At 38.5% G+C, this 23,515-nt stretch overlaps 1 pseudogene; it reads left to right on the forward strand.

Moving 5' to 3' along the window:
- LOC128028856 (S-adenosyl-L-methionine-dependent tRNA 4-demethylwyosine synthase TYW1-like) overlaps positions 1–23,128 on the forward strand; it is a 197,370-nt pseudogene extending 174,242 nt beyond the window's left edge.
- The last annotated feature ends 387 nt before the right edge of the window (positions 23,129–23,515 follow it).

Raw genomic sequence — 23,515 nt, forward strand, 5'->3', positions numbered from 1 at the left:
GAAATGAAGATGGACCCTTTTTTTATCCAATTGTATTTACTCATTACAAATGATAGAGTTGGATTAGCCCCTGCTAAAATGACTTAAACTCAATCAGGTGTGGCTAATCACCTTCTCAATGGCACACAAAGCCATTTCCCTTTCAACTGTGATCAGCTGTGGTCATTTTGGTTAGAAAAGAGCTTTCCTGGAGCATTTCAGTCCTTGGTAGTGCAACTGAAGCAAACAATCAATTATGGGTGGCAAGGCACGGTCAAAAGATCTCCAGGAGAATGTTTAGGACTGGCACAAGTCAGGAGATACAAATACAATTATTTATCAATGCAGTGAAGTCTAGTATTAAGAAGTGGAAGGTATTTGGTAAAACACAGACCCTCCCTGGATCAGGAAGTCACTCCAAACTGGATGAAAGAGTTGGGAGGAAACTGGTCAGAGAGGCAACCAAAAGGCCTACAGCATCTCTGAAGCAGTTGCAGATGAATTTATGACAAACAGTGGTCATTGTGTGCATGTGACAACAATATCACAAATTCTCCACAATTGTGGCTTGTATGAGAGGGTTACGAGTGTTTCTCTGATACAGGGACTGGAGCACTTGTCAGGATAGACAGAAAAATGGATGGGGCAAAATAGTCAAATTCTTGAGGAAAACCTGCTGCCTTCTGCCAGAAAGTTGTCAATGGGACGAAGGTTCACCTTCCAACATGACAAAGACCCAAAGCACACAACAGAGCTGAGCACACAGTGATTGAAGGAGAAAAAATTAATGTTCTTTCATGGCAGTCAGAGCCCAAACTAAAACCCCACTGAAGATCTGTGAAATGACTTGAAGACTGCATCAAATTTAACTGAGCTTGAGCAGCTCTGTAAACAAGAGTGTGCAAATATAGCAAAATCTAGATATTAGTGGAGACCGAGTCATATACTTACGGAATACAGGCTTTAATTAAAACAAAAGGTGATTTGACAAAATACTGACACAAGGGGGTGTAATCTTTTATTTTAGTGATTTATTTTTTCTAACATGTTGGTTCTATATTATATATTTTACTTAAAATAAATACAGCTGGATAAAACGAAAACCATCTTAATATCAGTCTGCAAAGCAACAAGGACATTTTTTAAAAGGGGGGTGGTTCCTCTCTATACCCAATATTTATATAAATTAGAAAGAGAAGTAAGAGAAGGCCACATGCACAACTGAATTTTGCCAAAATGCACCTTAAATATTCTGAGGCTGATGAGACAAAAATTGAATTATTTGGCCTCAACACCAAACGATATGAGACACACACACACACACATGTATAAATTAGAAAGAGAAGTAAGGGAAGAAAATTGGTTGAGTATGAAAGAGAAAAAAAATGCTGTGTGTTGTGCTTCAGTTGAAGGGCTCTGACTCTGGGTAATTAAGATATAGGCAGACTCCTTTGGTAGACACAGCATTGAATGTCTTTGCATCTGACACTTGTTCGTGTTTTTCCTTTCTATTCAGAGTTCATACGTGGTTTCATCTCGATGTATTGCTTTGCACCAAAGCAGGGATTCATAATGATGTTTTTGAGCAAGAACAAGGACGCATTTGAATGTTCTTCTCTTCACAATATCAGTGCCTTTTATTGTGTGTGATTGTCTATTGGACACACTATGTAGATCACAGATGACATTTTCTCCACTACATAAATAAACTGCAAATAGTGTGTAATAGTAGGTGGCTTCTTCACAGTTTTATTTTTTTAATTTTTTTCTCATGAAAGAGGACCTTATGTTTCTCCAAGTTGGGAGAATAAACCATTGCTTTAGTACACTGTGTCAAATGCCATATTAGAGATTATGTACCACGAAGACTGCATTTAAGAACGAATGAAATCCAAATGGAATTGGTCTCAAGTATTAAACTGTGGTTTCTGTGTGCCCTTGCATGGTTGAGTGTTTTAGGGTTTGGTTAAGTGCACGCAGACAGAACCCCTCCGTCCAGACTAAATGCCGTTGGGATCTCTAGCTCTCAGGTTTGATAAGTGCTGTACATGTTGAAATGCATTGCTCGGCACTCTTGTTTATCATGGAAAATTGTACATGCAGCACATAACGGATGACGAGAAATGCTGGTATTACATGGTACCTTTTCAGCATATGTAATAATTTTTTATTGGTTGTGATCTATGTGGAAACGTTTGATAATTCTAGCCTGTTTTGATTGACAGCTTTTTTTTCTTTTCTAAGAGCAAGCTGTTTGTGTGCAAACGGTCCTGCTCTTTTAAGACCTTTTGCAGAGCTAAAAATACCATGCACAGTGGTGAACAGAGGTCAGGCAGAAAAGTTACAATGTGTTTTATAACTTTGTGCTGCCATTTTTTATTATTTCCATCCTGCTCCTGCTGACTTCAGAAGGTTCAAAATAAGCTCCCTGCACTGGCCTCCAAGTCACAGAAACTTTATTTCTTATAGATGCTAGTTTAATAAAGTTCATCAATTGAACATTTTTAACTAGATTACTTTTTTGAATAAAAAGAAGAAGAAAATACCATGGTGTTTGGATGTTTGCGACAGCGTTTCTGTAAATTTGCTTGGGTATTTTGAGTGGTTTGAGTTGGTTTCCATCCAATATTCCAAAAGCATCACTGTATGCATTTATTTGTAATATTATTTATTTTTATTTATTTATTCTAACACATTTTTATAAAAATTATCTTTGTATTTCCATCCAGGAAATTTATATTGCAATATTCTAAAATTAACATTTAAAACATGTGGATGGAATGCTGGCAAAACATTCCTTTGATGGACTTGAAGACTTGTCAAACATTTCTTTGATATTCTGGTCACCAGATACGATATGTTTCTTTGTTTAAACTGCAAAAGTTTTCAAAAAGTCTGATAGAATTCATCAAGTTTAGTCACTTGGAAAACCTGCACAGATAACATTATTCATGTCTGCACTTGAGTGTTGCTGTCCAACAAAACACCATCTCTTAAACAAGCAATACTTTGTAAGCTTATTGCATATTTATTATACACTGGTCAGCCACAGTGTTAAAACCACAGAAAGCTGAAGTTATTAATATTGATAATATTGATTCAAATTTCCCAGATTGAACATCTATAGGCTGTGTTGGACCAACAAAATCCATACATTGAGGCCCTGCTTCTGCAGCTTACTAATGTCTTGGTGCCAAATTCCACAGGCAATGTTCAGAGGTCTTGTGGTGCCCATGCCTTGACACATCAGATCTGTTTTAGCAGTACGAATGGGACCTGCATGATATTAGACAAGTGGTTTTAAGGTGGCTGATCAGTGTATGTGAGTCCATCTTAAGTCCATCTCATCCTCTCTGGTTTAAACGCACTTTAGGTGAGCACACCTGTGTAGGCCAGATCCTCCCCAGCTGTTGGATTTTCTCATTGGCTTCCATCCCCTTGTCCTTCCCTGCCTTGCAAATCCGCTAGTTAGCATGGATCAGGAGCAGTACTGAGTGTGCTGACATCTGTACTCCGACAGACTCCAACCAACCGTGCCACGACATTCAGCCTATAGGGACGGACGCAGTTATTCTGAGCAATGTCAGAATGTGACATTCAGACTGTTTGATTGACAAGGTGCAATAACAGGAATGGGAGGCATGAGTGTCCATTATCACTTGTTGTGTTTTGTGAGGGCTTCTTCTCCTCAGGGCATCTGTTCGTGATGGTCTGTGAGTAATGATGTGGGCCAGAGCGCTCCCAAGTCCAAGTCTGAAGTCTGGAGAAGCTCTCTTATTAAAAAATCTGCCAGCTTTTCTCCATGTTCACCGGATTTTCTTGTCAGTGATAATAAAGCACCATCAGCAAGATTACGTTGATGCAATAGCTGGAAATGGAACATCCCACTTTAAGCACTGAGTTATTTGTCAGTCATGGATGTGCTATTTACCTCATGCTTTCAGTACATTACCAGTTTCGCTAGGCTGTCACCATCAATTTCATAAACATAACAATTTGGTTGTTGTATTTTTCATAACTAATTCACTTGCACATCTTGAACTCCATTATTCATATAATACTTGGACTTGTATAACAATAGAGGTAGAATTATTTTAAATAATAATAATTAATAGTATTTACTTTTATTAATAACAGTAGTAGTAATATTATACCAATAATATACATAAATCTATATAATTTCCATCACATTTGGGATTTAATATTATTAATACATTGTTGTTGTTGTTTTTGTTGTTGTTAAAAATAAAGTTATTTTATTAATAATAGAAATAACATTAATTATAATTATTATCTTAAAGTCTTCAAATAACCTTGAATCTTATTTGGGATATTATACAATAGCAATACATTTCTGTTAATAATTCTACACTTTCATGTGTTATTTTGCATTGATTTGTTGTTAGTCATGTTGTTTTTATTGAATTAAATGCATGCGTTGGCAAATATTTCTTTAAAAAAGTCTCAAGAATTGTCTCTTGCTATTACCAAATCATATTTTTATACCATCCATCCTTTGTTTTGCAGATAATGCAGCAATGCAAAAAAATATTGACCACTGATCCTGTCAATATAATTTTACAAGCAAATCCTCATCTCAGTCTTTTACAAATAGTGTATGCTATTCCAAGGGACAAAAACAGTCTTTGTAGTCTTTTTGTATTAAATGAAATCACTTTTTTCCCCATTGACTGTATGGCTTCACTGATAAATGCATTAGAGTATATAAGTGTGTTGCAGATATCATTTCTTATTCTCAATCCCAGTGTAGATTTAATGAATCAGTAATTTGTCAGCTCCTCCTTGTGTTTCGTCCTCTAGCAGCAGCGAACAGTGTACAGACTGACACTGGTGAAGGCCTGGAATGTGGATGAGCTGAAGGCCTACTCCGATCTCATCGCTCTTGGACAGCCAGATTTCATCGAGGTCAAGGTATGCCTCTCACCCGCCTAATTTAGGGATGAGCTTCTAATGAGGGGCTCTGAACCCTTTTTGGGTTTAATAGGTGAAGCTTTATTAAGCTATTGCTGGAATCCCAAGAATTTCCTCCTAATCCTTTTTGCAGGAAAACACGGTAATGACCAGGCTCATTAAATTCATTCTCTGTCCTAATGCATTCCCTGAGAGCCCGTGAATCAAGATTGCATTGATTTTGAGCTCAGATGAGATGAACTTGTAGTGTTTGCAGCAGGAGCTACAAAATGAAACGTTGCAACTGAAGCCCTGTGCTACAACAGTTTCAGTTTGAACGGTAAATTATTGAAAGTTGTTAAACCTAAGCTTAAGATGTTAAGCCTCCCATAGTATGAAAACCTCTCAGATGAGGGACACAAATTGTTTTGTAGAGTCTCTAAGCAGTTCTTGCTGTTCCTCCATGTAGAAAAACAATCTTTCACATTTGTTAAATTACAATTGTATTCATTCTTGTTTCTCCTCTATTCGCCATTCAGCTGCAATTTGCATTAATCCTGGTATTTCTTCCCTCCTGCATTCTTATCTTCACATTAGCAGCTCCTTTTCTCATGAAGGGGGGGGGGGGCTACTACACTGAAATTCCTAATTTAAAATCTCATTATGAGTCAACAGCCAGTCATGTGACCTGTGTGCACATGCCTCGTAGGAAACCCGCCTCAGCGCATTCACATTTAAAGCAGAGCCACTCCAAAGTAAAGCCGACTTCAACTATGACATGCTGTTACCTAGCAACAGTAATTGCCCACTTTGATAGACTGCAGAAGGCGAGGATTTACGCCTTCTTCTGTGGGATAAAATAAAGGCTATGAAAAAGTGTGAGGGAAATATTGCTGAGTTTACCCAAACAGAAGCAGTCTGGCTGAATCTCTGAAATCCCTTTTGATGAAACGTTAGATCTGGGTTAACGGAGCTAATGTCAAATGAGATTTCTGCTTCCAGTTGTTTCTCGACATTTGAGCATTGCTGTGGTGTAGTTTGATGCACACTTGAACTGGTTGTTCACATACTAGGTCTGAGAATGTTTGCTTATTGTCGACAGCACAATGCAAACAATATTTTGCTGATTCTGCTGCAAAATAGCTCAACAATAAGGATGGTCCACTGGTCTGTAGCCACTGAAAGCATTTTAGCCAAGTTAAGGGAGATGTCACTTGTCCTATAAGCACTGTATCTTACATGCAAATGTATTTTTATGGCTTGCAAACTTTAACATTTGGTTACAAAAATGTATTTTTTTATTATTATGTAAAATTATGGCTTGCTGACAGCTGGAATAATGAAGAATGGATTCTAAATTACACCAATTTGTGGTGTGCATGGCATGATTTTTAAATGTTGTTTTAAACAACTTTCTATTCATTGGAGAATCTCATTTACATTTTAAGCATAAACAACTTGGCTTCGTCATTTCAGCCTAAATTACTTTAAATTGATCAAGTTGGATTTCATATAACTTATAAAAACAGTTGAAATTTCTCAACTTATTTTGATGAATAAAAAGTAATGTAAAAAAATAAGTTGCTTTACTTACTGATCATATAAATTATTATTATTAATTTTTTTTTTACAGTAGTCAAGTCTCCTTTATTTGTATATCGCTTTATCCGATACTGGTTGTGTCAAAGCAGCTTTACAGTGTTAAACGGGAAAATACATAGTCAATAATGCAGTTAAAGTTAGTTCATTGATGATTCAGTGATTTCAATATCCAGTTCAGCTCTCTTCCAATGGTGTCTGCAAGTGTCAGTCAAGTGTCCCCAACTAAGCAAGCCAAAGGTGACAGAGCAAAGGAACCAAAACTCCATTGGTGACAGAAATAAAGAAAAAAAATCTTGTGAGAAACCAGGTTCAGTCAGGGGTCCAGTTCTCCTCGTGCCAGATGACACTAGCATGGCATGCTTTAATTTCTTGCTGCAACACAGGTCAGATTGTGCAGAGGACTTGTCTGGTTCCTGTGGTCTTGTGCCGATGCTTGTCGATGTTATGAGGTCTTTGCAGGGGATCTGTCTCTGGGCGCGTAGTTGACATGATCACCGCTGACATTCAGGGCTGTAGAGGTTGTCTCTAGGTGCTGATCCACCATCTGGTCTGGATACAGACTGGGTTCGAATGGCTACTGTGACCTCAGAATAAGAATGACAGACACTAATATTAGCATTAATGCCATTCTTCTTACGATGTAATGAGTACATCGGATGTTTTGGTAAGTCTTCCTTGTTCTGGTTGACCTAATAAATGCAGCCTAACAATCCTTTAACAGATTTGAGTTATAGAAATGCGATATATGCCAGGGTTAAAGAGATGGGTCTTTAATATAGATGAGTTGACAGAGTGTGTCTGCCTCCAGAACAACGCTAGGTAGATTGTTCCAGAGTTTGGTTTATAATGTAACTGCATTGCATTTTTATTGACTTTTTATCCATATAAGCATTTCTTGGGAATCAAACCCATAAGCCCTTAGGCATCACTTTTAAAAGTTATCTTTTTTATTTATTGCACTTATTTTGCCCTTTCATTAGACAAATGATGCTTTTTTATGCCAAGAGCCAGACAACAAGTTTCTCCTATCGAATAGACAGGGTTTATATGTAGCCAGACATCAAATTTCTTACATTTACATTTACATTTAATCATTTAGCAGACGATTTTATCCAAAGCGACTTACAAATGAGAACAATAGAAGCAGTCAGGTCAACAAGAGAACAACAACAGAATACAAGTGCCATGACAAGTCTCAGTTAGTCTAGTATAGAACGCATAGCCAGGTGTATATAATTTTTTTTTTTTTTTTTTTTTAATTAAATGAAAAAGACAAGAAAAGGAAAAGTACTGGTGTTAGTAGGTTAAGTGCAGGCGAAAAAGATGAGTCTTTAGATGTTTCTTGAAAGTGAGTAAAGACTCCGCTGTGCGAATTGAGATTGGGAGGTCATTCCACCAGCTGGGCACAGTCCAGGAAAAGGTCCGTGAGAGTGATTTAGAATTTCTTTGGGATGGCACCACAAGGCGTTGTTCACTTGCAGAGCGCAAGCTTCTGGAGGGCACATAGGATTTAACCAGTGAGTTTAGGTAAGTTGGTGCCGTGCCAGTGGTTGTCTTGTAGGCAAGCATCAGTACCTTGAATTTGATGCGAGCAGCTACTGGTAGCCAGTGTAACCTGATGAGGAGGGGAGTAACATGAGCTTTTTTTGGCTCATTGAAGACAACCCTCGCTGCTGCATTCTGGATCATTTGCAGAGGCTTGACAGTACATGCAGGAAGGCCCGCCAGGAGAGCATTACAATAGTCCAGTCTGGAGAGAACAAGAGCTTGGACAAGAAGTTGGGTTGCTTGCTCTGACAGGAAGGGTCTAATCTTCCTAATGTTGTATAAGGCAAACCTGCAGGACCGGGTCGTTGTAGCAATATGGTCAGTGAAGCTTAACTGATGATCCATCACAACTCCTAGGTTTCTGGCTGTCCTCGAAGGAGTTATGGTTGACGAGCCCAGCTGTATAGAGAAGTTGTGATGAATCAATGGGTTAGCTGGAATCACCAGTAGTTCAGTCTTTGTAAGGTTAAGCTGAAGGTGATGGTCATTCATCCAGCGGGAAATGTCACTCAGACAGGCTGAAATGCGAGCAGCTACCGTCGGGTCATCAGGCTGGAATAGGGCTGAACATCCCATTTCTTGACATCTCATTTACTTCTATAGGACACCAGAGACCCAGGCATCAAACCAGGGGTAGTGGCAGCATTGTTTTGTGTGTGTTTGGCCACTTTTGTGGACGTGAAACAGAGTGGTGATATATGCGGAGGGTAATTATGTTTGGTGGTAGCCGAGTAAGTCTGATATGTTTCTGTGAGTAATGGAGGTGTTCAGCCCCCTCCAGCTGTTCAGCCCTGCAGTAATTACAGCACCCAACAGCTGATCTAACCCCTCACATTTCCTAACACCTTTGTGTGCGTGTGTGTCTTTATTTCACTCTTTCAGGATTTGCCAGACCTATTGCACACTCCTTAAAAGATATTTGCTCTAATTGTCAGACAACAGATGTTTTTCACTGTTGTCTAATTTCATGTGTCTTCTTAGATTAAACTTATTTCATTTGATTGTTTGTATATGTGCATTAAATCATGCACAATAAGACCAAAAACACATCATGACTTTATTTAAGGTATTAATTCTATAATACTTTGTCTAAACAAATAAATTACAAATAAAACAAAAGAAAATCTAACATCAGTCACTGTAAATGCTAAAGGTGAATTTATGCATCACAATGATATAATGTACAGTATGAAAAATAAAAAAATGGATGAATGTTAAATATGTACAGAACCCTGTACGTGACATGGACAAAAATATATTTAGTGTGGCAAAAAAAAGAACTTGTTCCATTGTTTTATTCATACTTTGACTTGATTTATTAATTTATTCACACATTTTAATTTTGTTACCTGTTTTGAGAAATTAAGAATTTGTTCCCTTGTTTAAGTAAATCATGGCAATGTTGTACTAATTTGATCCCTTGTTCTGATTTTATTAAAATAAGCTAACAAATCAAATCACAGCAATTTTTTTTTATTCTTAAACACAATTAAACTAAAACAAGGGCACAAATAAAGTTGTGGGAATGCGTTATATATATATTTCATGTCATGTTCTGGGCTCCATAAATATTCAGTATGAATTAATTAATTGATTGATATTTCTTAAAAATGTATTGATGGATAAAAAGAAATGGCACTAATATATTGTGCATCCCTATGTATAGTGTGCATGCAATGAAATGGAATAACACAATTTGTATTTGTAGTTTTACCACTCCATGAAATGTAGAGCAATGCTTGTGTGAAGTGAAGTCAGTCCCGTTCCTCTCCAGTGCTGAGGAATCATCCTCTTTGGGTGGTTATCGATCAAATCACTATACCTGCACAATTAGAGTGTCTCCAAGGTGTTAGTCCTGACACAAAGATGGACAGCCTGCGCTTGGCTCCCAAATTATTCCCACCTTAGTTATTGAAGAGGTTAGACATTTGAGGACACAACTGAGATCAAACTGCCTAACTTTTAGACGATGCTCTTAGAGATTCATCCACTAATTTCTTTTGCTTTAATCCCACATGCTATTAAATTATTTTTCATAGCGCTTTTATCAATTCACCATTATCTTTGTATACACCTTTGGTTGGCTTATTAGAGTTAGATTGTTGGTCTGTGATAGGAAATCTGTAGCATTGTTATTTGGCGTAGATGGGCCGGAGAAACGCCCTCACTTTCCTCGCCCCATTGATTTATCAGGGCATTTCTGCAGGTAATCATTATTCTCTATGGCTACAGAGCAGCCAGATAAGAGTTGGGCTCATTAATTCTGTGCCAGACTGGGAATATCAGCTTTGGACATCAGCCACGGCCCACAAGACCTTTAGCTTCCACTGTCCTCATAGAGGAATGTGATCCCTTTGTACACTATAGTAAAATCATACTTATCTGCTTATCTCTTTATACCTTATGTGTGAAGAGACTATAGTGCGTTAAAACGCATGAAGAATGACAAATTTAATTTGTTAAAATTTGCATTACACTATTATACTAACTTGTACAGTATATATTATGCTAACTTGGCACCATCTTGATTGCAACATTATGATTACGACAATATGTTGGCTAATATATGTAATAATTATAATAAATAAAATAATTACTACTTCACGTTTTTCAATTCTTCACACTTTTCCAGTCATTTTTCCTTAACAAAATAAATATATTAATAGAAAAAATAATGTAGTAGTTTCTGCATGTTCTAATCAGTGATATTATTTCACATCATGAAAGAGGTTTGTGTTGACTGACTTTGATGACATGTATATTCAGCAAATTTTGCAGTGCAGGCTGTAATATTATTATTATTTTTTCTCTCTAAAATGCACATTTGAGGGTAGCTTGAGTTGACCGTAGTAGTAGTTTCAGTTAGGATGCAGATGTAAATTTATGTTTGTTATCACAATAACTTCTGTAAATTATGACTGTTTTGAGTTTTTATACAAATTAACCATTGGTCTAAGTAGCACACATTATCATGATAACCACAGTTAAAACCACACATATAGCAACTCAACACCATGGTAAAATGTAACTATATGGTTTCTACTTATTTGTAGGGCTGGGAAAATAAATCTAAGCATTGTGAATCGAGAAATGATTCAACATCGATTCTGAGATTTTCTGAATGCGATTCTTTCTTGAATCGATTCTGAGCTTAGTTTTGAACAGCAGATGGCACTGCATGTTTTAGAAACACCTGTACTCGGATCATTTCCAGACCATTACACACACTTGAACCTAAAATAATCATTCATAAAATTCAAAAAGATTGAAGCGAATTACAAAGGTGTTCACAGTGGGATGTGTTTACATTAATTTTGTATCATAAAAGCATTCTAAGATGAAGTGAAATTACATGGCTCAGCTAAACCATAGACAGTAAAAGAAATGGACACAGCGACCCCATTGGAACTCAATTGAGACAAATGAAGCCCAGTTTTAGCGTTTTTTAGCACTTCCGTTTCTGATGCGCAGACTCAAACGAGGCTTGACGACGTCAGCAACCTGTCTGACAGATGTAAATCTTCTAGTAGCTGTGCGTGCAAACTGCCATCGTTAATCTTGCAGAGACGGTGAGCTTGAGCGGGGAGTTCTTTGTTGTGAGTGAGCAGGAGTAAGTATTCTGATTAATTATTTTGTATAGTATTTTAAAATGTAACGCCAGTACGCCATATTAAGTTAATTGCCTGCGAGCTTCTCCACCTGTCTGTACGGTAATGCGACAGAGAGACGAGTGGTTATGACGCAATCGTTAGCCTATTTTTTACAAAAACTGTTTCTACGGGGCCTTAATGTAACATAGAAGGTAATGGAGCCCTTTATACATTGTCGTGTATCTTTAGAAATAAATAATGGACAAACAGAGTCTTTAAACGCCTCAGATGTAAAGTTATTCGCTGTCAAAGTGACGCCTAAATGAATGGGAGTCAATGGGAATGCTAACGCAAGTGAAGTTCTGCTAAAAGATGGCAGCCCCCACCCGACTTCAACTTCCGATCGAGTTCCTTGCCCCTTGAGCTGAACGCACAAACGCTCTTTAGCACTCTTCTTCATGAGCATTTGAGTATGCGGATAAAAACTAGATTAGAGCGCCATCTGCTGTTAAAATCTAAGATCAGAATCGATTGCAAAGGAATCGCGATGCATTCTGAAAATCTAAGAATCGATCCACTAATCAATTCTGCATCGATTTATCATCCCAGTCCTACTTATTTGTATGAAAAACATTAGTCTAAACACATTTAGTCTAAACACATTTAGTATAAACGCTATGGCTCAATCAAAGAAAAAAAAAACTTTCAATTGATGCGATTTTAATTTTTCCTTTCTCTTTGTAATGTTACAAGCTCTTGGTGCATAAAGAAGATCTGTAAAGTTGCAAAATCCAAAGAGATATTCTCCCCCCCCCCCAAATGGCTCTTTCAAACACAATATTATTTGGAAATATTTCACAAATGTTCACGCAAAGAAAGATGGTGTGGTTTCAGTAACCGCAGTTAGTGTTGAAGCAGCCAGGTCAGGGAGACGTTGGGTGTATCTAGGCGAAAGCACTTTATTTGGCCTTCTGAAAGTAGATGCATTTAAGAATTTTAAGATCACTTACAACAGAACAGCAATGCATTTTATTGATGACCGTTTCATGAACCTAGGAGAGGAGGTAATTCTGACTCTGCTACAAGAATTTGGCGCTTCTGAATCAGCTTAAGTATTTTCTATTGAATTTTTGTGGGGACATGACCAGAACAAAGGCGGGGAGACACTTGCTTGCAGTCAAAACAAGTTTATTGACTCACATCTGACACTGGAGACATTAAAGTCGACCCTCCTCATGGAGGCCCCAACCAACACTAAACTCTGAGCACATAAACCGCTACATAAACTCAATTGAAGATAAAGTTCAAAACAACATAAGATCAACATTACAAAAATACATTCAAAAACTGAACAATACATGTACATATATACACATTCAGAATAAACAATAAACGATGACCCCCCTGCTCTGACTAGCCAGTAGACTATGCCTACATTACCCAGAATTCCATTCGATTGTATAAAGTACACAAATACAGCCTACACTTAACTTTGAAACTTTTAAACTGTCAGCAAATCTTTTTTGCTTTTTTTTTCTATTGTTTTACATGTTCTTGTTAAGAAACACAGGCATGTAAACATGATCGGGGGAAAGTCGGCTCCTTAGTCTGTTAACAATAAGGCCGGCCGTGGAGAAAACGTGCTCTGACGGCACAGACGTTGTCGGGACTCACAAATAACGGTGTGCTAAGAGAATAAGTTTTGTGAAGCCCTTCGTGTTTTCGTTTCACCACTGAATGGGATCCTCATCTGGTGGAGTACATGGCTCCAGCAAGAACTGTTCCCACTCGTCTCGGCTGGACTCTCTGTAATCATTATTGAAGAACTGGCTCAGCCTTTTCCGACGAGTGGACATTGCATCCTCTTTATTGTTGGTGGCGGCTGCTGCATCCGCACCACTCGCAAGGAAAATGTTCTGATAATGTTCAAAAGAGTGTTTTTTTCTTACTTCTCTCATGTTTCATCGAGAAACCTGAGATGTTTGTGCCGAGGGTCTAGGGCGGACGCGAGAAGAGTTTTCACTACATTCTCCAAATTAGCGGTGTTTATTCGTTGCTTGAGAGATGCCGCAACAATGTTCTTGAATTCTGTCACTTTCTGTGATTCTCCACGGCATATTTGAAGTACTGTAGAAGACCGCAGTTCTTACTGCCTTTCACATATCAGGTTTTTTGTGCACTCAAGTTCGTTATTTCCAATGTAGGCGTGTGGTATGCGCTCTCATAATGGAAGCGACCCGGTTGCAATGCGCAAGCGGTGCGACGCGCCTGTTTTTTCCAGGGGCGACCGCACCGCATCGAGTTAAAAAGATCTCAATTTTTCAGAATGCCGCAAGCGCACCACGGGTCATGTGACAAGAACTAACCAATCAGCTTCATCCTTTCCTGTAACAACGTTGAAAGCTCAGCCAAGATGAAGGAACAGCTGATCAAAGCTGTATATGGATTTTTTGAAATACATTTAGTAGCAAAGCTACTGAAAGCGATTTTTTTGTGCTGCAAATCCATTTATCCTTTGCTGAAATTTCCGCGTCTTCATGGAGAGCGCGTCATTGTTGCTTAGCAACGGCAGATGCCTCAGGAGCGCTTCTGCCCGACCGCTTTGGAAAGAAGGAGAAAGCAACACGCCTAGCTTTTTCCACGCGTTTTTAGGTGCGATATGTGAACGGGCCCCTTGTTAATTCATTAATTATTTTTTGCTTGCATACATCTTCAGATATGCCGTGGAGAATCACAGAAAGTGACCAAATTAGGTTTTATTGTGAACTTTTCAAATGAGTAGCACTGTTTAGTTCCGCTTTTGGCGCATTAACATTAAATCAAATATTTATCGAACTCTTGTTATAGTTTTATTGAGGAAAATTATATCACGACAATTATCGTTATCGATTTATCACCCAGCCTTTTTAAAAAATGAATTATCAGATGATTGTTAAAATCATTTGTATCTATCTGTTAGGGGAAAAAACTATTAAAAACAATTTCTAAATATGATTATCTTTAATTATACTTATTTATATATAATTAATAGCCATATGCTTCAGGTAAAAGAGAGCTGTAGGAAATTCTGTATTAATCATTCCCTTATAATGCCTCTTGTGATTGTTTAATGAATTATTGCACGCAGTATTCACTTATTATTTAGAATGCATTTGTTTTTAATCTCCATTAATTTGGCTTTGTGGTGTGTTCATTTCTAAACCATTAAACCATTTACAGTGTCTGATATCTCTTTCACATGACATGTCTTTTTTTGATTCTCTCAATGGCTCGAAGATGTACATCTATCGACGTCCGGCGTAATAGAGTGCTAACAGCTCAGCGTGATGAAGACTGAAATAAGATAAAGCCTCACCGAATGGGTCTTCACTCTGTCACAGGATGAGTAATGTCTTTTCAACAGCACAACTACTCCTACACACAAGCAGAGCCATGAACTAATGCTGGCCACACCACAAATGAGGCCGGTTTTCATCCAGCGGTGATGTGTCACTTATTTGCTTGCCAAGGGTTATTAGTCACTACTTTTCATGATGTGTGAAGGTTCAAACAGAGTACGTGACCTGACTTGACACCAGTTTGTTTCAATAACCAATCAGACGTCAGAGTTCATGACGACAGAAATCGTATTAATGTAAAGTGAATTTGCATTCCCAGCATGTGGTGCATGCAGCCCTCATACCGTTCGTCCTGACCACAGCAACATCAGTGAGGTGTGATGTGAACGCTGTCCTGTTGTGTGTGTGTGTAGGTGTTTAAATGAAAATGATCTGGCCGTCTCAGTCTCCAACATCCACAAAAAAACCAAATCATCCTCCACGCGCCGCTGTGCCCTTGGGCTGTGTGTGCTGATATGATTCAGAGTGTTTTTGTGTCGCTTTTTGTACCGTTAAATCTAAAATGTTCAACATCAGATGTCTCCTGCAAAGCATGAGTGTGAATATTTTAAATGAAAGCTACCAGAGGGAGTGTGTAACTTTATTAAATTTCTGCATCACCAATACAATAATAAAGGCTCCTATATGTTTGTTATGACCAATAGCTGATAAATGGCTAATGTTGAAATTCTATACTGTTTTGTCTAAATAAGTAAATAACTACTTATTGCAGTGTTTTATTTACATTTTTTTACAGTGTTTTTTTTTTTAAAGATTGGGTGTTGATAATGGCTGTACTGTAGCGGTCAAGCAATTAAAAATTTATTACATGATGTGCCAATAAATGAAATCTCAATCTGAGATCACAAATCACATCTAATCGCAAATTAATCATCACACATCAATTTGGGTTGAGATGACCAGAGGTGGCCTGAATGCATTTTCACTGCAATTAGAATTGTATAGTGCTGTGAGATTAATGGGGTTTAAATGGACATTAATGGGTTTTTAAAAATGAATATTGAAATGATTTTTTATGAGATATGAAACTAAAACTGCCAGTAGGAGGCGGCAAGTCATTGTTTTGTTTAAGAGTGAGCCATTTGGTCATTCGTTCAACCACTTTGTTCAAATGGCTGATTGATTTAGAAACAAAGCAAGTGACTCTCTTCATGAATGGCTCACTGAATCATTGGCTCACTTGATTCTTTTAAAAACATTGATTTCAATCACTAAGAAAACACCACTACCACCACTGATACTCAATACTGCGTTTAAAAGTATTGAAATTTCAATAATGATTAAATACAAGAAAGTTTAATATTCAGAATTGAATCCAGTAACCAATATCATATGGATATATTGTGCATCCATAAAAGTAAAGATACTAATGGACTGTGAGTTGGCATGGGTGAGTATTCATATTTTAGAAACAGAAGAAAGTTGCTTATCCAATAAGATGAACCCAAGATGAACGGAGTCCGATTTATGTTGACACTTTTATAATGAGATCATGTGGTGTTTGACTTTTGACTTATATGTTTTATGTTTTTTATGTTTATGAACTACAGTTTTGTCCCTCTTGTCTTTTTGCCTGTCCTCTAGGGAGTGACATACTGTGGCGAGAGCTCAGCCAGTAGCTTGACAATGGCCAACGTACCCTGGCACGAGGAGGTCGTCTACTTCGTGCAGCAGCTTGCTAACCTGCTCCCAGACTATGAAATTGCCTGTGAACACGAGCACTCCAACTGTGTTATTCGCACACCACAAGGTAACCCTGAAGAGACATGCTGTTCATCGCTGCTGATCTACTCCTGCACTGCGTTTCATAGAAATGGAACTCGTACTATAATTTCCTTTTTCTATCTTAAACCACTTTTTAAAACAGTTAAAAATAAAGATGCCACTGCCATTTCTGTAAATGTCATTGAATAAAGTGTTGATATGGGCACTTGCATTAAACTGCCATTCAAGTGAAGAGTTAAACCTTCTTTCCTGTATTTTTATGCTGTCTCCTGACACAGCGCTAGTCATTCTTACAGCCGCGCTTGTTTTACATTAGTTTATTGTGACAACTTCTGTAATGGTTTGCGTAGGCAGTGAGCCCTTACCAGCGCTCTTTTCTCTCTCTCTAAAAAACATATTTATGTGCAAGTGTTAGGTGGTGCTTCAGTATCCTTTTATGATTTGCTGTTTGTATTCTGAAATCAAGTACCATACATTTCTGCATGTGATGCTATGGTGAATATTTCCATTCTAACACACAATGGGGCATTTCACTTACCCAAATAACATAAAGCCTTGTGCGTTTTCCCTGCTCAAAAACATCTGAAATCAGTCTTGTCAGATCCTCCAAGCCTCATCAGGTGTTCTTTGCTGGTTTAAGATGGGTTTTGGGGACTTGCGACCTGCTTAACCTACTTAAACCTGACCGGCAGACCTTCATCATTTACTCAACCTTTCGTTCCAAAGAGTATGACTTTTAGAAGATAATCTGAAGCTGCTTTTGTTAATATAGGCTCCAAAATCTAAACAATAAATGGCTAAATGCTATAAAATTTAATCAATGCAATTTAACTTTTGAAACGGCACAATCAATGGATGAAATACAGATCGAAATACACAAAAACACACACAGTTCTTCAAATATGGGTATGTTTTCTTTTAATAATTGCTGACAAGTCATGTACTCATGATGCCCGCACTCATTTTTTTACTCCTGTGCTTTGTTTTTTTGGACTTGGAAAACATCTTTCGCTCCATGTTTGACCCAGTAAACTCCATGTTGTGCTTCGAAATGCTATTATGGAACAATTCAAATTTTACCTCATTTTTGACTCCCTCCTGAACTTTTTCTTTCATGCAATAACTGATATCTTATACCGCCCCAGACATATCTTGTCCTTCCATTTCCATGCTTTGTACTTACTTCTGCTGAACATGTTCCTCACTTATTAGCTTAATTTCTAAATATCCCATTAATTAATTCAGTTTCTTTCTCTCTTCAGGAGAAGAGGGGTCTCTTATATGCACTAAAGAAGTGTAATTGGATGTGTCCACCTGTTTGCATTTTTTAAAACCCCTCCATTAATTTCTTGCATCACCATGCAGAGCTACAAACACGCCGGCTGTAAATGAGCTGCAGTAGTTGAGAGTCGTAATCACTGTGAGTGCCCAGAGCAACCTCCACTCAAGCCCACACGGGCATGAGAAAGTGCTCGGTCCTCCACTGCCTTACCATCGAGTGTTTGGAAACAAGGCGAAGGGGTTTGTTGGTGGGCAGCTTAAGGAGGCTGGGTGTGAGACCTGTGAAGATAGAGTGCCAATTCAGTAATAACGAAAAAAAAAACCCGAATGAAGCTCTTTTTTACAGGCGTGTGGTTTGTTGGACAAAGATTTTTGCTGTGTCCCTGCCTTGTGCATGTTAAAGAGCTCTCTTTGCATTGCCTGAGACAGATGTCTAAATGAAAAGGCATTGAATCTGATGTGAAAATTCATTCGTCACTACGTCACCACCGACCGCACTGGGATTCTTTCTCTGTTTATGTTCAGCTCAGCCGTGACTCACGAGGGTGCTAAAAAGGCCCATTGTCCCTATAATGAGAAACCATTTTTCACATGGGACCTTGGAAGGCCACCAACAGTATTTCATTGCATTGACTATGTTTAGCTGCTGCATTAGTTTTTTCTTATTTCAGGGTCTCAAACATTCGCCCTTTATCCGTGGAGTTCTTGACGAGGTAAGACCCTCTGAATGAATTTACAGCTCTTCACTGTGTGGAGCTGACAGCTTATATTCTCATACAGTTAGTGCACTGTGTCCTCATAAAGCTCTGCCTCTCTCTAAAGGAAGGAAATTAAAGCATGTAAAGCAGGGGTAAACGAAGATTTAAATCCATCAAGAGTTTTGCAAGTAGTAGAAGCTGAATTTCTAAAATGTCCTTTGATATTCTGGTCAGTAGATATGAATCTGGTCCTTTCAGTTTAAGTCTTTGGGATATTTTCTCCATTTTATCATCCTGATCATTAAAAAAATTAATAGCACATCTCTATTCTGCAAACAAAACTTTAATTATTCACAAACTGTGCAGGTCCAGTTATACACAAAAGTTGAATATTTTAAACTTAAGTTTTCCTTAACAGACCTAAGTAGGAGCAATAGTAATAGAGATGCTTGCCATAGCAAGATGCAGCCTTGAAGCATGTTGCATTTTTCAAAAAGCCTTAGCTGGCCTTATGAACATTCATTAATTCGTAAACAAGATTACCCATTTAAACTTTAATGTCCCAATAGTCTCTCAGTAACTACAACAGACTGAAGAAGCCCCACAGCACACCGTACAGACAAGAGCAACATTAATTTTGGGCAATGTTCATAGTGTTTAGGGAATGAAAGAGGGGCTGCAATCTGTGTTTGGTGATGTGGTGTCCCAAAACCACATTTGCATAGTGACTTCATATTCTCAGTGCTCCTATTTAGCTCCGCAGAAGCAATTTTACAAATGAATGAAGCCTTAAAGTGCATTCTCTCAATGGCATTGCCATCTGTTGGCAGGGCAGATGTGGATAGTCTTGCACTCCGAAAATAAAAGGGCTGCCAATTTCAGTCTCTTACATGGCATCTAAAGTTCAGTATTCCTGTCTATTTTCTCCATTTTGGACTCTACTTAAGGAAGCCAGTTTGAAACTATAGCTTGCCAAGTTTAAGTTCATAATTTATAGTTCAGCTGCCCTTTGGGATGTTATCTGGCATAAACAAATGAGGATATTAATTAAGGTTACCAAAAAATCAACCATTTTTATCTTATTGGTCAATATTGTAAATTTAATTTGTCTCATACTGTACATTTATATCGTATTACTTAAAATGTTTGACTTTGGAACACGAAAACCCAGTTTTATTTGTTGTTTGTTTGTTTTGTTTTGTTTTTTCATTAAAGTGAACAGTCCTTGTGAAAGATAACTCGACTTCCCAACACAGTTTGGGAGAGAGATAAGTGATTTGGATTATTACTTAGTCAGCTTGCTCAGTTGTTAAAAGTGTAAGCAATCTAGTAGCAATGCTAGTTTTAGTTACTTCCCAACACCTTGCTTCCTAATGGGAGTAATATAGGAGAACGATGGGCCAAACTGCATGTGTGTAAGATTGACAAGGAGGGGAAGAGATCTTTAAAGTCGTTGGGGATTTATCTGTGGCCTTCCTGGAGAGGTGAGTTGGGCCCCATGGGAGCCTTCATCTTCTGACTGCTGAGTAACTGTGAGAAGACTATGGAGTGATTCACCTCAGCAAATTACTTTGTAATAAAAACATGCAGCCGAAAAAAAAAGATGGCTCCCCAGAGGATGCAAACTGCTTAAGGGCTCACAGACTGAGTGCAGAGATAGTTTTTGAGGCTGCCTCCAGGAAGCTTCAGGTAAGCAGCTAAACAGAGGTAATATGACACGAGGACAAAGATCACATATTTGGCACTGAAATAAGAGGAAATGGTGTTCTTGCCATTTTCGGTAGTTTGAAATTATGCATGCTTCTCAGTTGTGGTGCACATGACCAGCTTGTCTTTAAGGGCATAGGGCAGCTTTCAGCAAGTTGGACTGTGGTTGTCCTCATAGAGTCTGCGGTGGTCTGATCCTCTCTTGAAAGCTTTGTAGGCTTGGACAGAGTTTGTCTTTGGATACTTGCAATACTCTTCAGGAACTATCCAAACTACAACTTTGCAACAGATCCTTATTCCTTATTCCAGATCATTGTATTTCAGCTGTTGTGGTTCCTCAAGTCTTGACTTGAAAGCATTCTTCTTTGGAAAGAGTTATACTTGCTTTCAGAAATGCTTTTCCTTGGACCCTAGTCTCCAGCAACCCAATCAGGCACCACAGCAATGTCTTCAGAACAACATGTACTACAGCTGAATTGATTTTGAGGCAATGAGGAGGTCTTGGAAAGAAAGGGCATGTCGAGAGATGGGAGGAACAGGAGTCTGGTGCCTATAGCTGATTGCATCACCATGCTGAGCATGGATCACCGTACAGCATCTCATCAGTGCAGTGTGAAATCTAATCAGTGCAGCTCCCCACTAGGATTCTCTACACCTGTGTGTTGGAGAATGGTTTAGTGGTGCTGATGGAAATTAATTAAATGTATAGGGTAGAAAAACAAGCAGAACTAAGCTGTGCCAACACCCTCGCATAGAACCAAAGCTTGAGAGTCAAGATTGGATAAGATTGATTGAAACAGAAGGTTTCCTTGAAAGGAACGGATGGAGACCAGAGGTCCTGCATCTCAACTAAATGTTCAAGTTTGTGAGTTATACTTTTAGCACATCACAGGCTGCACCCCTAATGACAATCTTAATGTGGACCCTGTCACAGTCTACACTTTTCATGAAGATTTTAACCCATTTAATATCCTGTGATTCTAGAGGGTGTTGGAGAGTGCCAAGCTTGTGGCTTCACTCTTGATGTACCAGCATTTCAAGAACGAACTTGAAAGAGGACTTCATGGTCTGAGGATGTCAGTTGAGACAGGGCTACAAATGTCTTTAATTAAAAAGACTACCAACTCTGTTCTCCGAAAGCAAGTTCCTTTGCCCACTCTCTCTGATTTGCACCTGCCTTGGTGTGTAGTAGCAGAGCTTTGCCCAGTTGGTAGTGTGTATACTTGGAAAACGCCATCAGGCCTCATTAGTCAAAGTGAACATGTCACGCAGGGAGGCTCACTCCAATCTTCACCTGCGTGTCCATTTTTGTGTGTGATATTTATCACAGTGCTCTATCACCTGCTATCTTTCTTAACTCTTTTCTTTCCTGTGTGTCTGCAGTTCAAAATCGATGAGGAGTGGTGGACGTGGATTGACTACGAACGCTTCCAGAAGCTCATTCGGGAATACGAGGAGAGCGGAGGCACCAAGAGCTTCTCAGCGATGGACTATATGGCCAAGACCCCCAGCTGGGCCATATTTGGGGCTCAAGAAAGGGGGTTTGACCCCTCGGACACACGCTTCCAGAGAAAGAATAAGACCAAAGATATCTCAGGGTGTTGATGTTACATTTCCCATCTTACTTTAAGTCTTTAGAATAATTTGTATTTTTAATGAATGGAATAAATGACCTGATTGACCGATTGACCCAAGATTAAAACTTATTTTTATTATTTTAGCCAAGGCTCAGTTTGCTCTGCAAGACTTGCCTTAGGGATGAAATTCGGGTTAACATATTCTTGCAGATAACTTTTCTTCATGCTATTCTAATGAATGTTAGCTGCTGTTGGTATGGTCTCAGTAATAAAGAATTTACTTTCCAAGTCTTGTTCACTCTGAGCTCTGCATGTAATGGGAAAGTCATGGCCTAGTGGTTAGAGAGTTTGACTCCTAATAGGGTTGTGGGTTTGAATCTCGGGCTGGCAATACCACGACTGAGGTGCCCTTGAGCAAGGCACCGAATTCCCTCAACTGTTCCCTGTGCGCCGCAGCATAAATGGTTGTCCACTGCTCTGGGTGTGTGTTTTGCACTTTGGATTGGTTAAATGCAGAGCATGAATTCTGAGTATGGGTTGAATGTCACGTCACGTCACTTTCACTTAATAGCTCTGTTAAGTAGAAGAAAGAACTGAAGAACAAGTGACTCGAATTTAAGGCTTCATTTATTCGTACCACCTTAGGGCCTAAATTTGGAGTGCTCATAGGGAAAGAACTGCAAAAGAAAAATATCACTATAGTTAGCTACATTAATATCATGTCACCTCAAACTGTGATTTGTGTGTTCTTTTAGACGTTTAGAGGGCAGTTGATTCAGATGGGACTTTGAATGGAGAGGTTCTTACAGGTCGGCCCATGATACAGCTGAAATGTATCAAAATTGCAGCTCTTACCTTGTCTTATGCTGTCATCTATGTTTTTGTCTTGGGTATTTCTACACGATGTTGATGTGTATTACATGTGTCACTACAGGCTTTTGATTTTTGTACGTCTTATTTTATCATTCTTTGCTTTTTTTGTCTTCGAAATGTTATCATAATGCAGTTTGTCCTTTATTGGGTTACGCTGATATTGTAAATACACCCAAAAAGGTATCTACACACTGCATTTTTTATTCATGCACATCCAGATGCGTTGCAAATAAAATTGAGTTTTGTCGTATAGCTGCTTTCTTGATGTCTCTTATTAAGGCTTTTTGCTGTTCTGCAGGGGTTTGAATGTTATTGTAAGAGAAAGGAATGTGCTTGGTACTGAGTGAACTAGGTCACAGCCGTTTCACAGCTCTGAATGAAGCTGAAATCTTTGGTCTTGAGTGACAGTTGAGAGGCGTAATATTAAGACCAGACTCAGAGGTCTCTGCTTTCTGTCCCTCTGTTCAACCTAAAGAGTCAACTGGTAATGCTGCGTTTATCTGTAGTCAAATTGGGATATTTCTACTTTACTTGCAAATATATATGTTCACAATGACTGCTCTTGTCTCTCTATTTTGACAAGTTAGCAAAAGTTGGTGTCCTCTGAGAGCACTTACAACGGAAAG

This window comes from Carassius gibelio, chromosome A15 (assembly GCF_023724105.1).
Source record: "Carassius gibelio isolate Cgi1373 ecotype wild population from Czech Republic chromosome A15, carGib1.2-hapl.c, whole genome shotgun sequence".
Classification (NCBI taxonomy): domain Eukaryota; kingdom Metazoa; phylum Chordata; class Actinopteri; order Cypriniformes; family Cyprinidae; genus Carassius; species Carassius gibelio.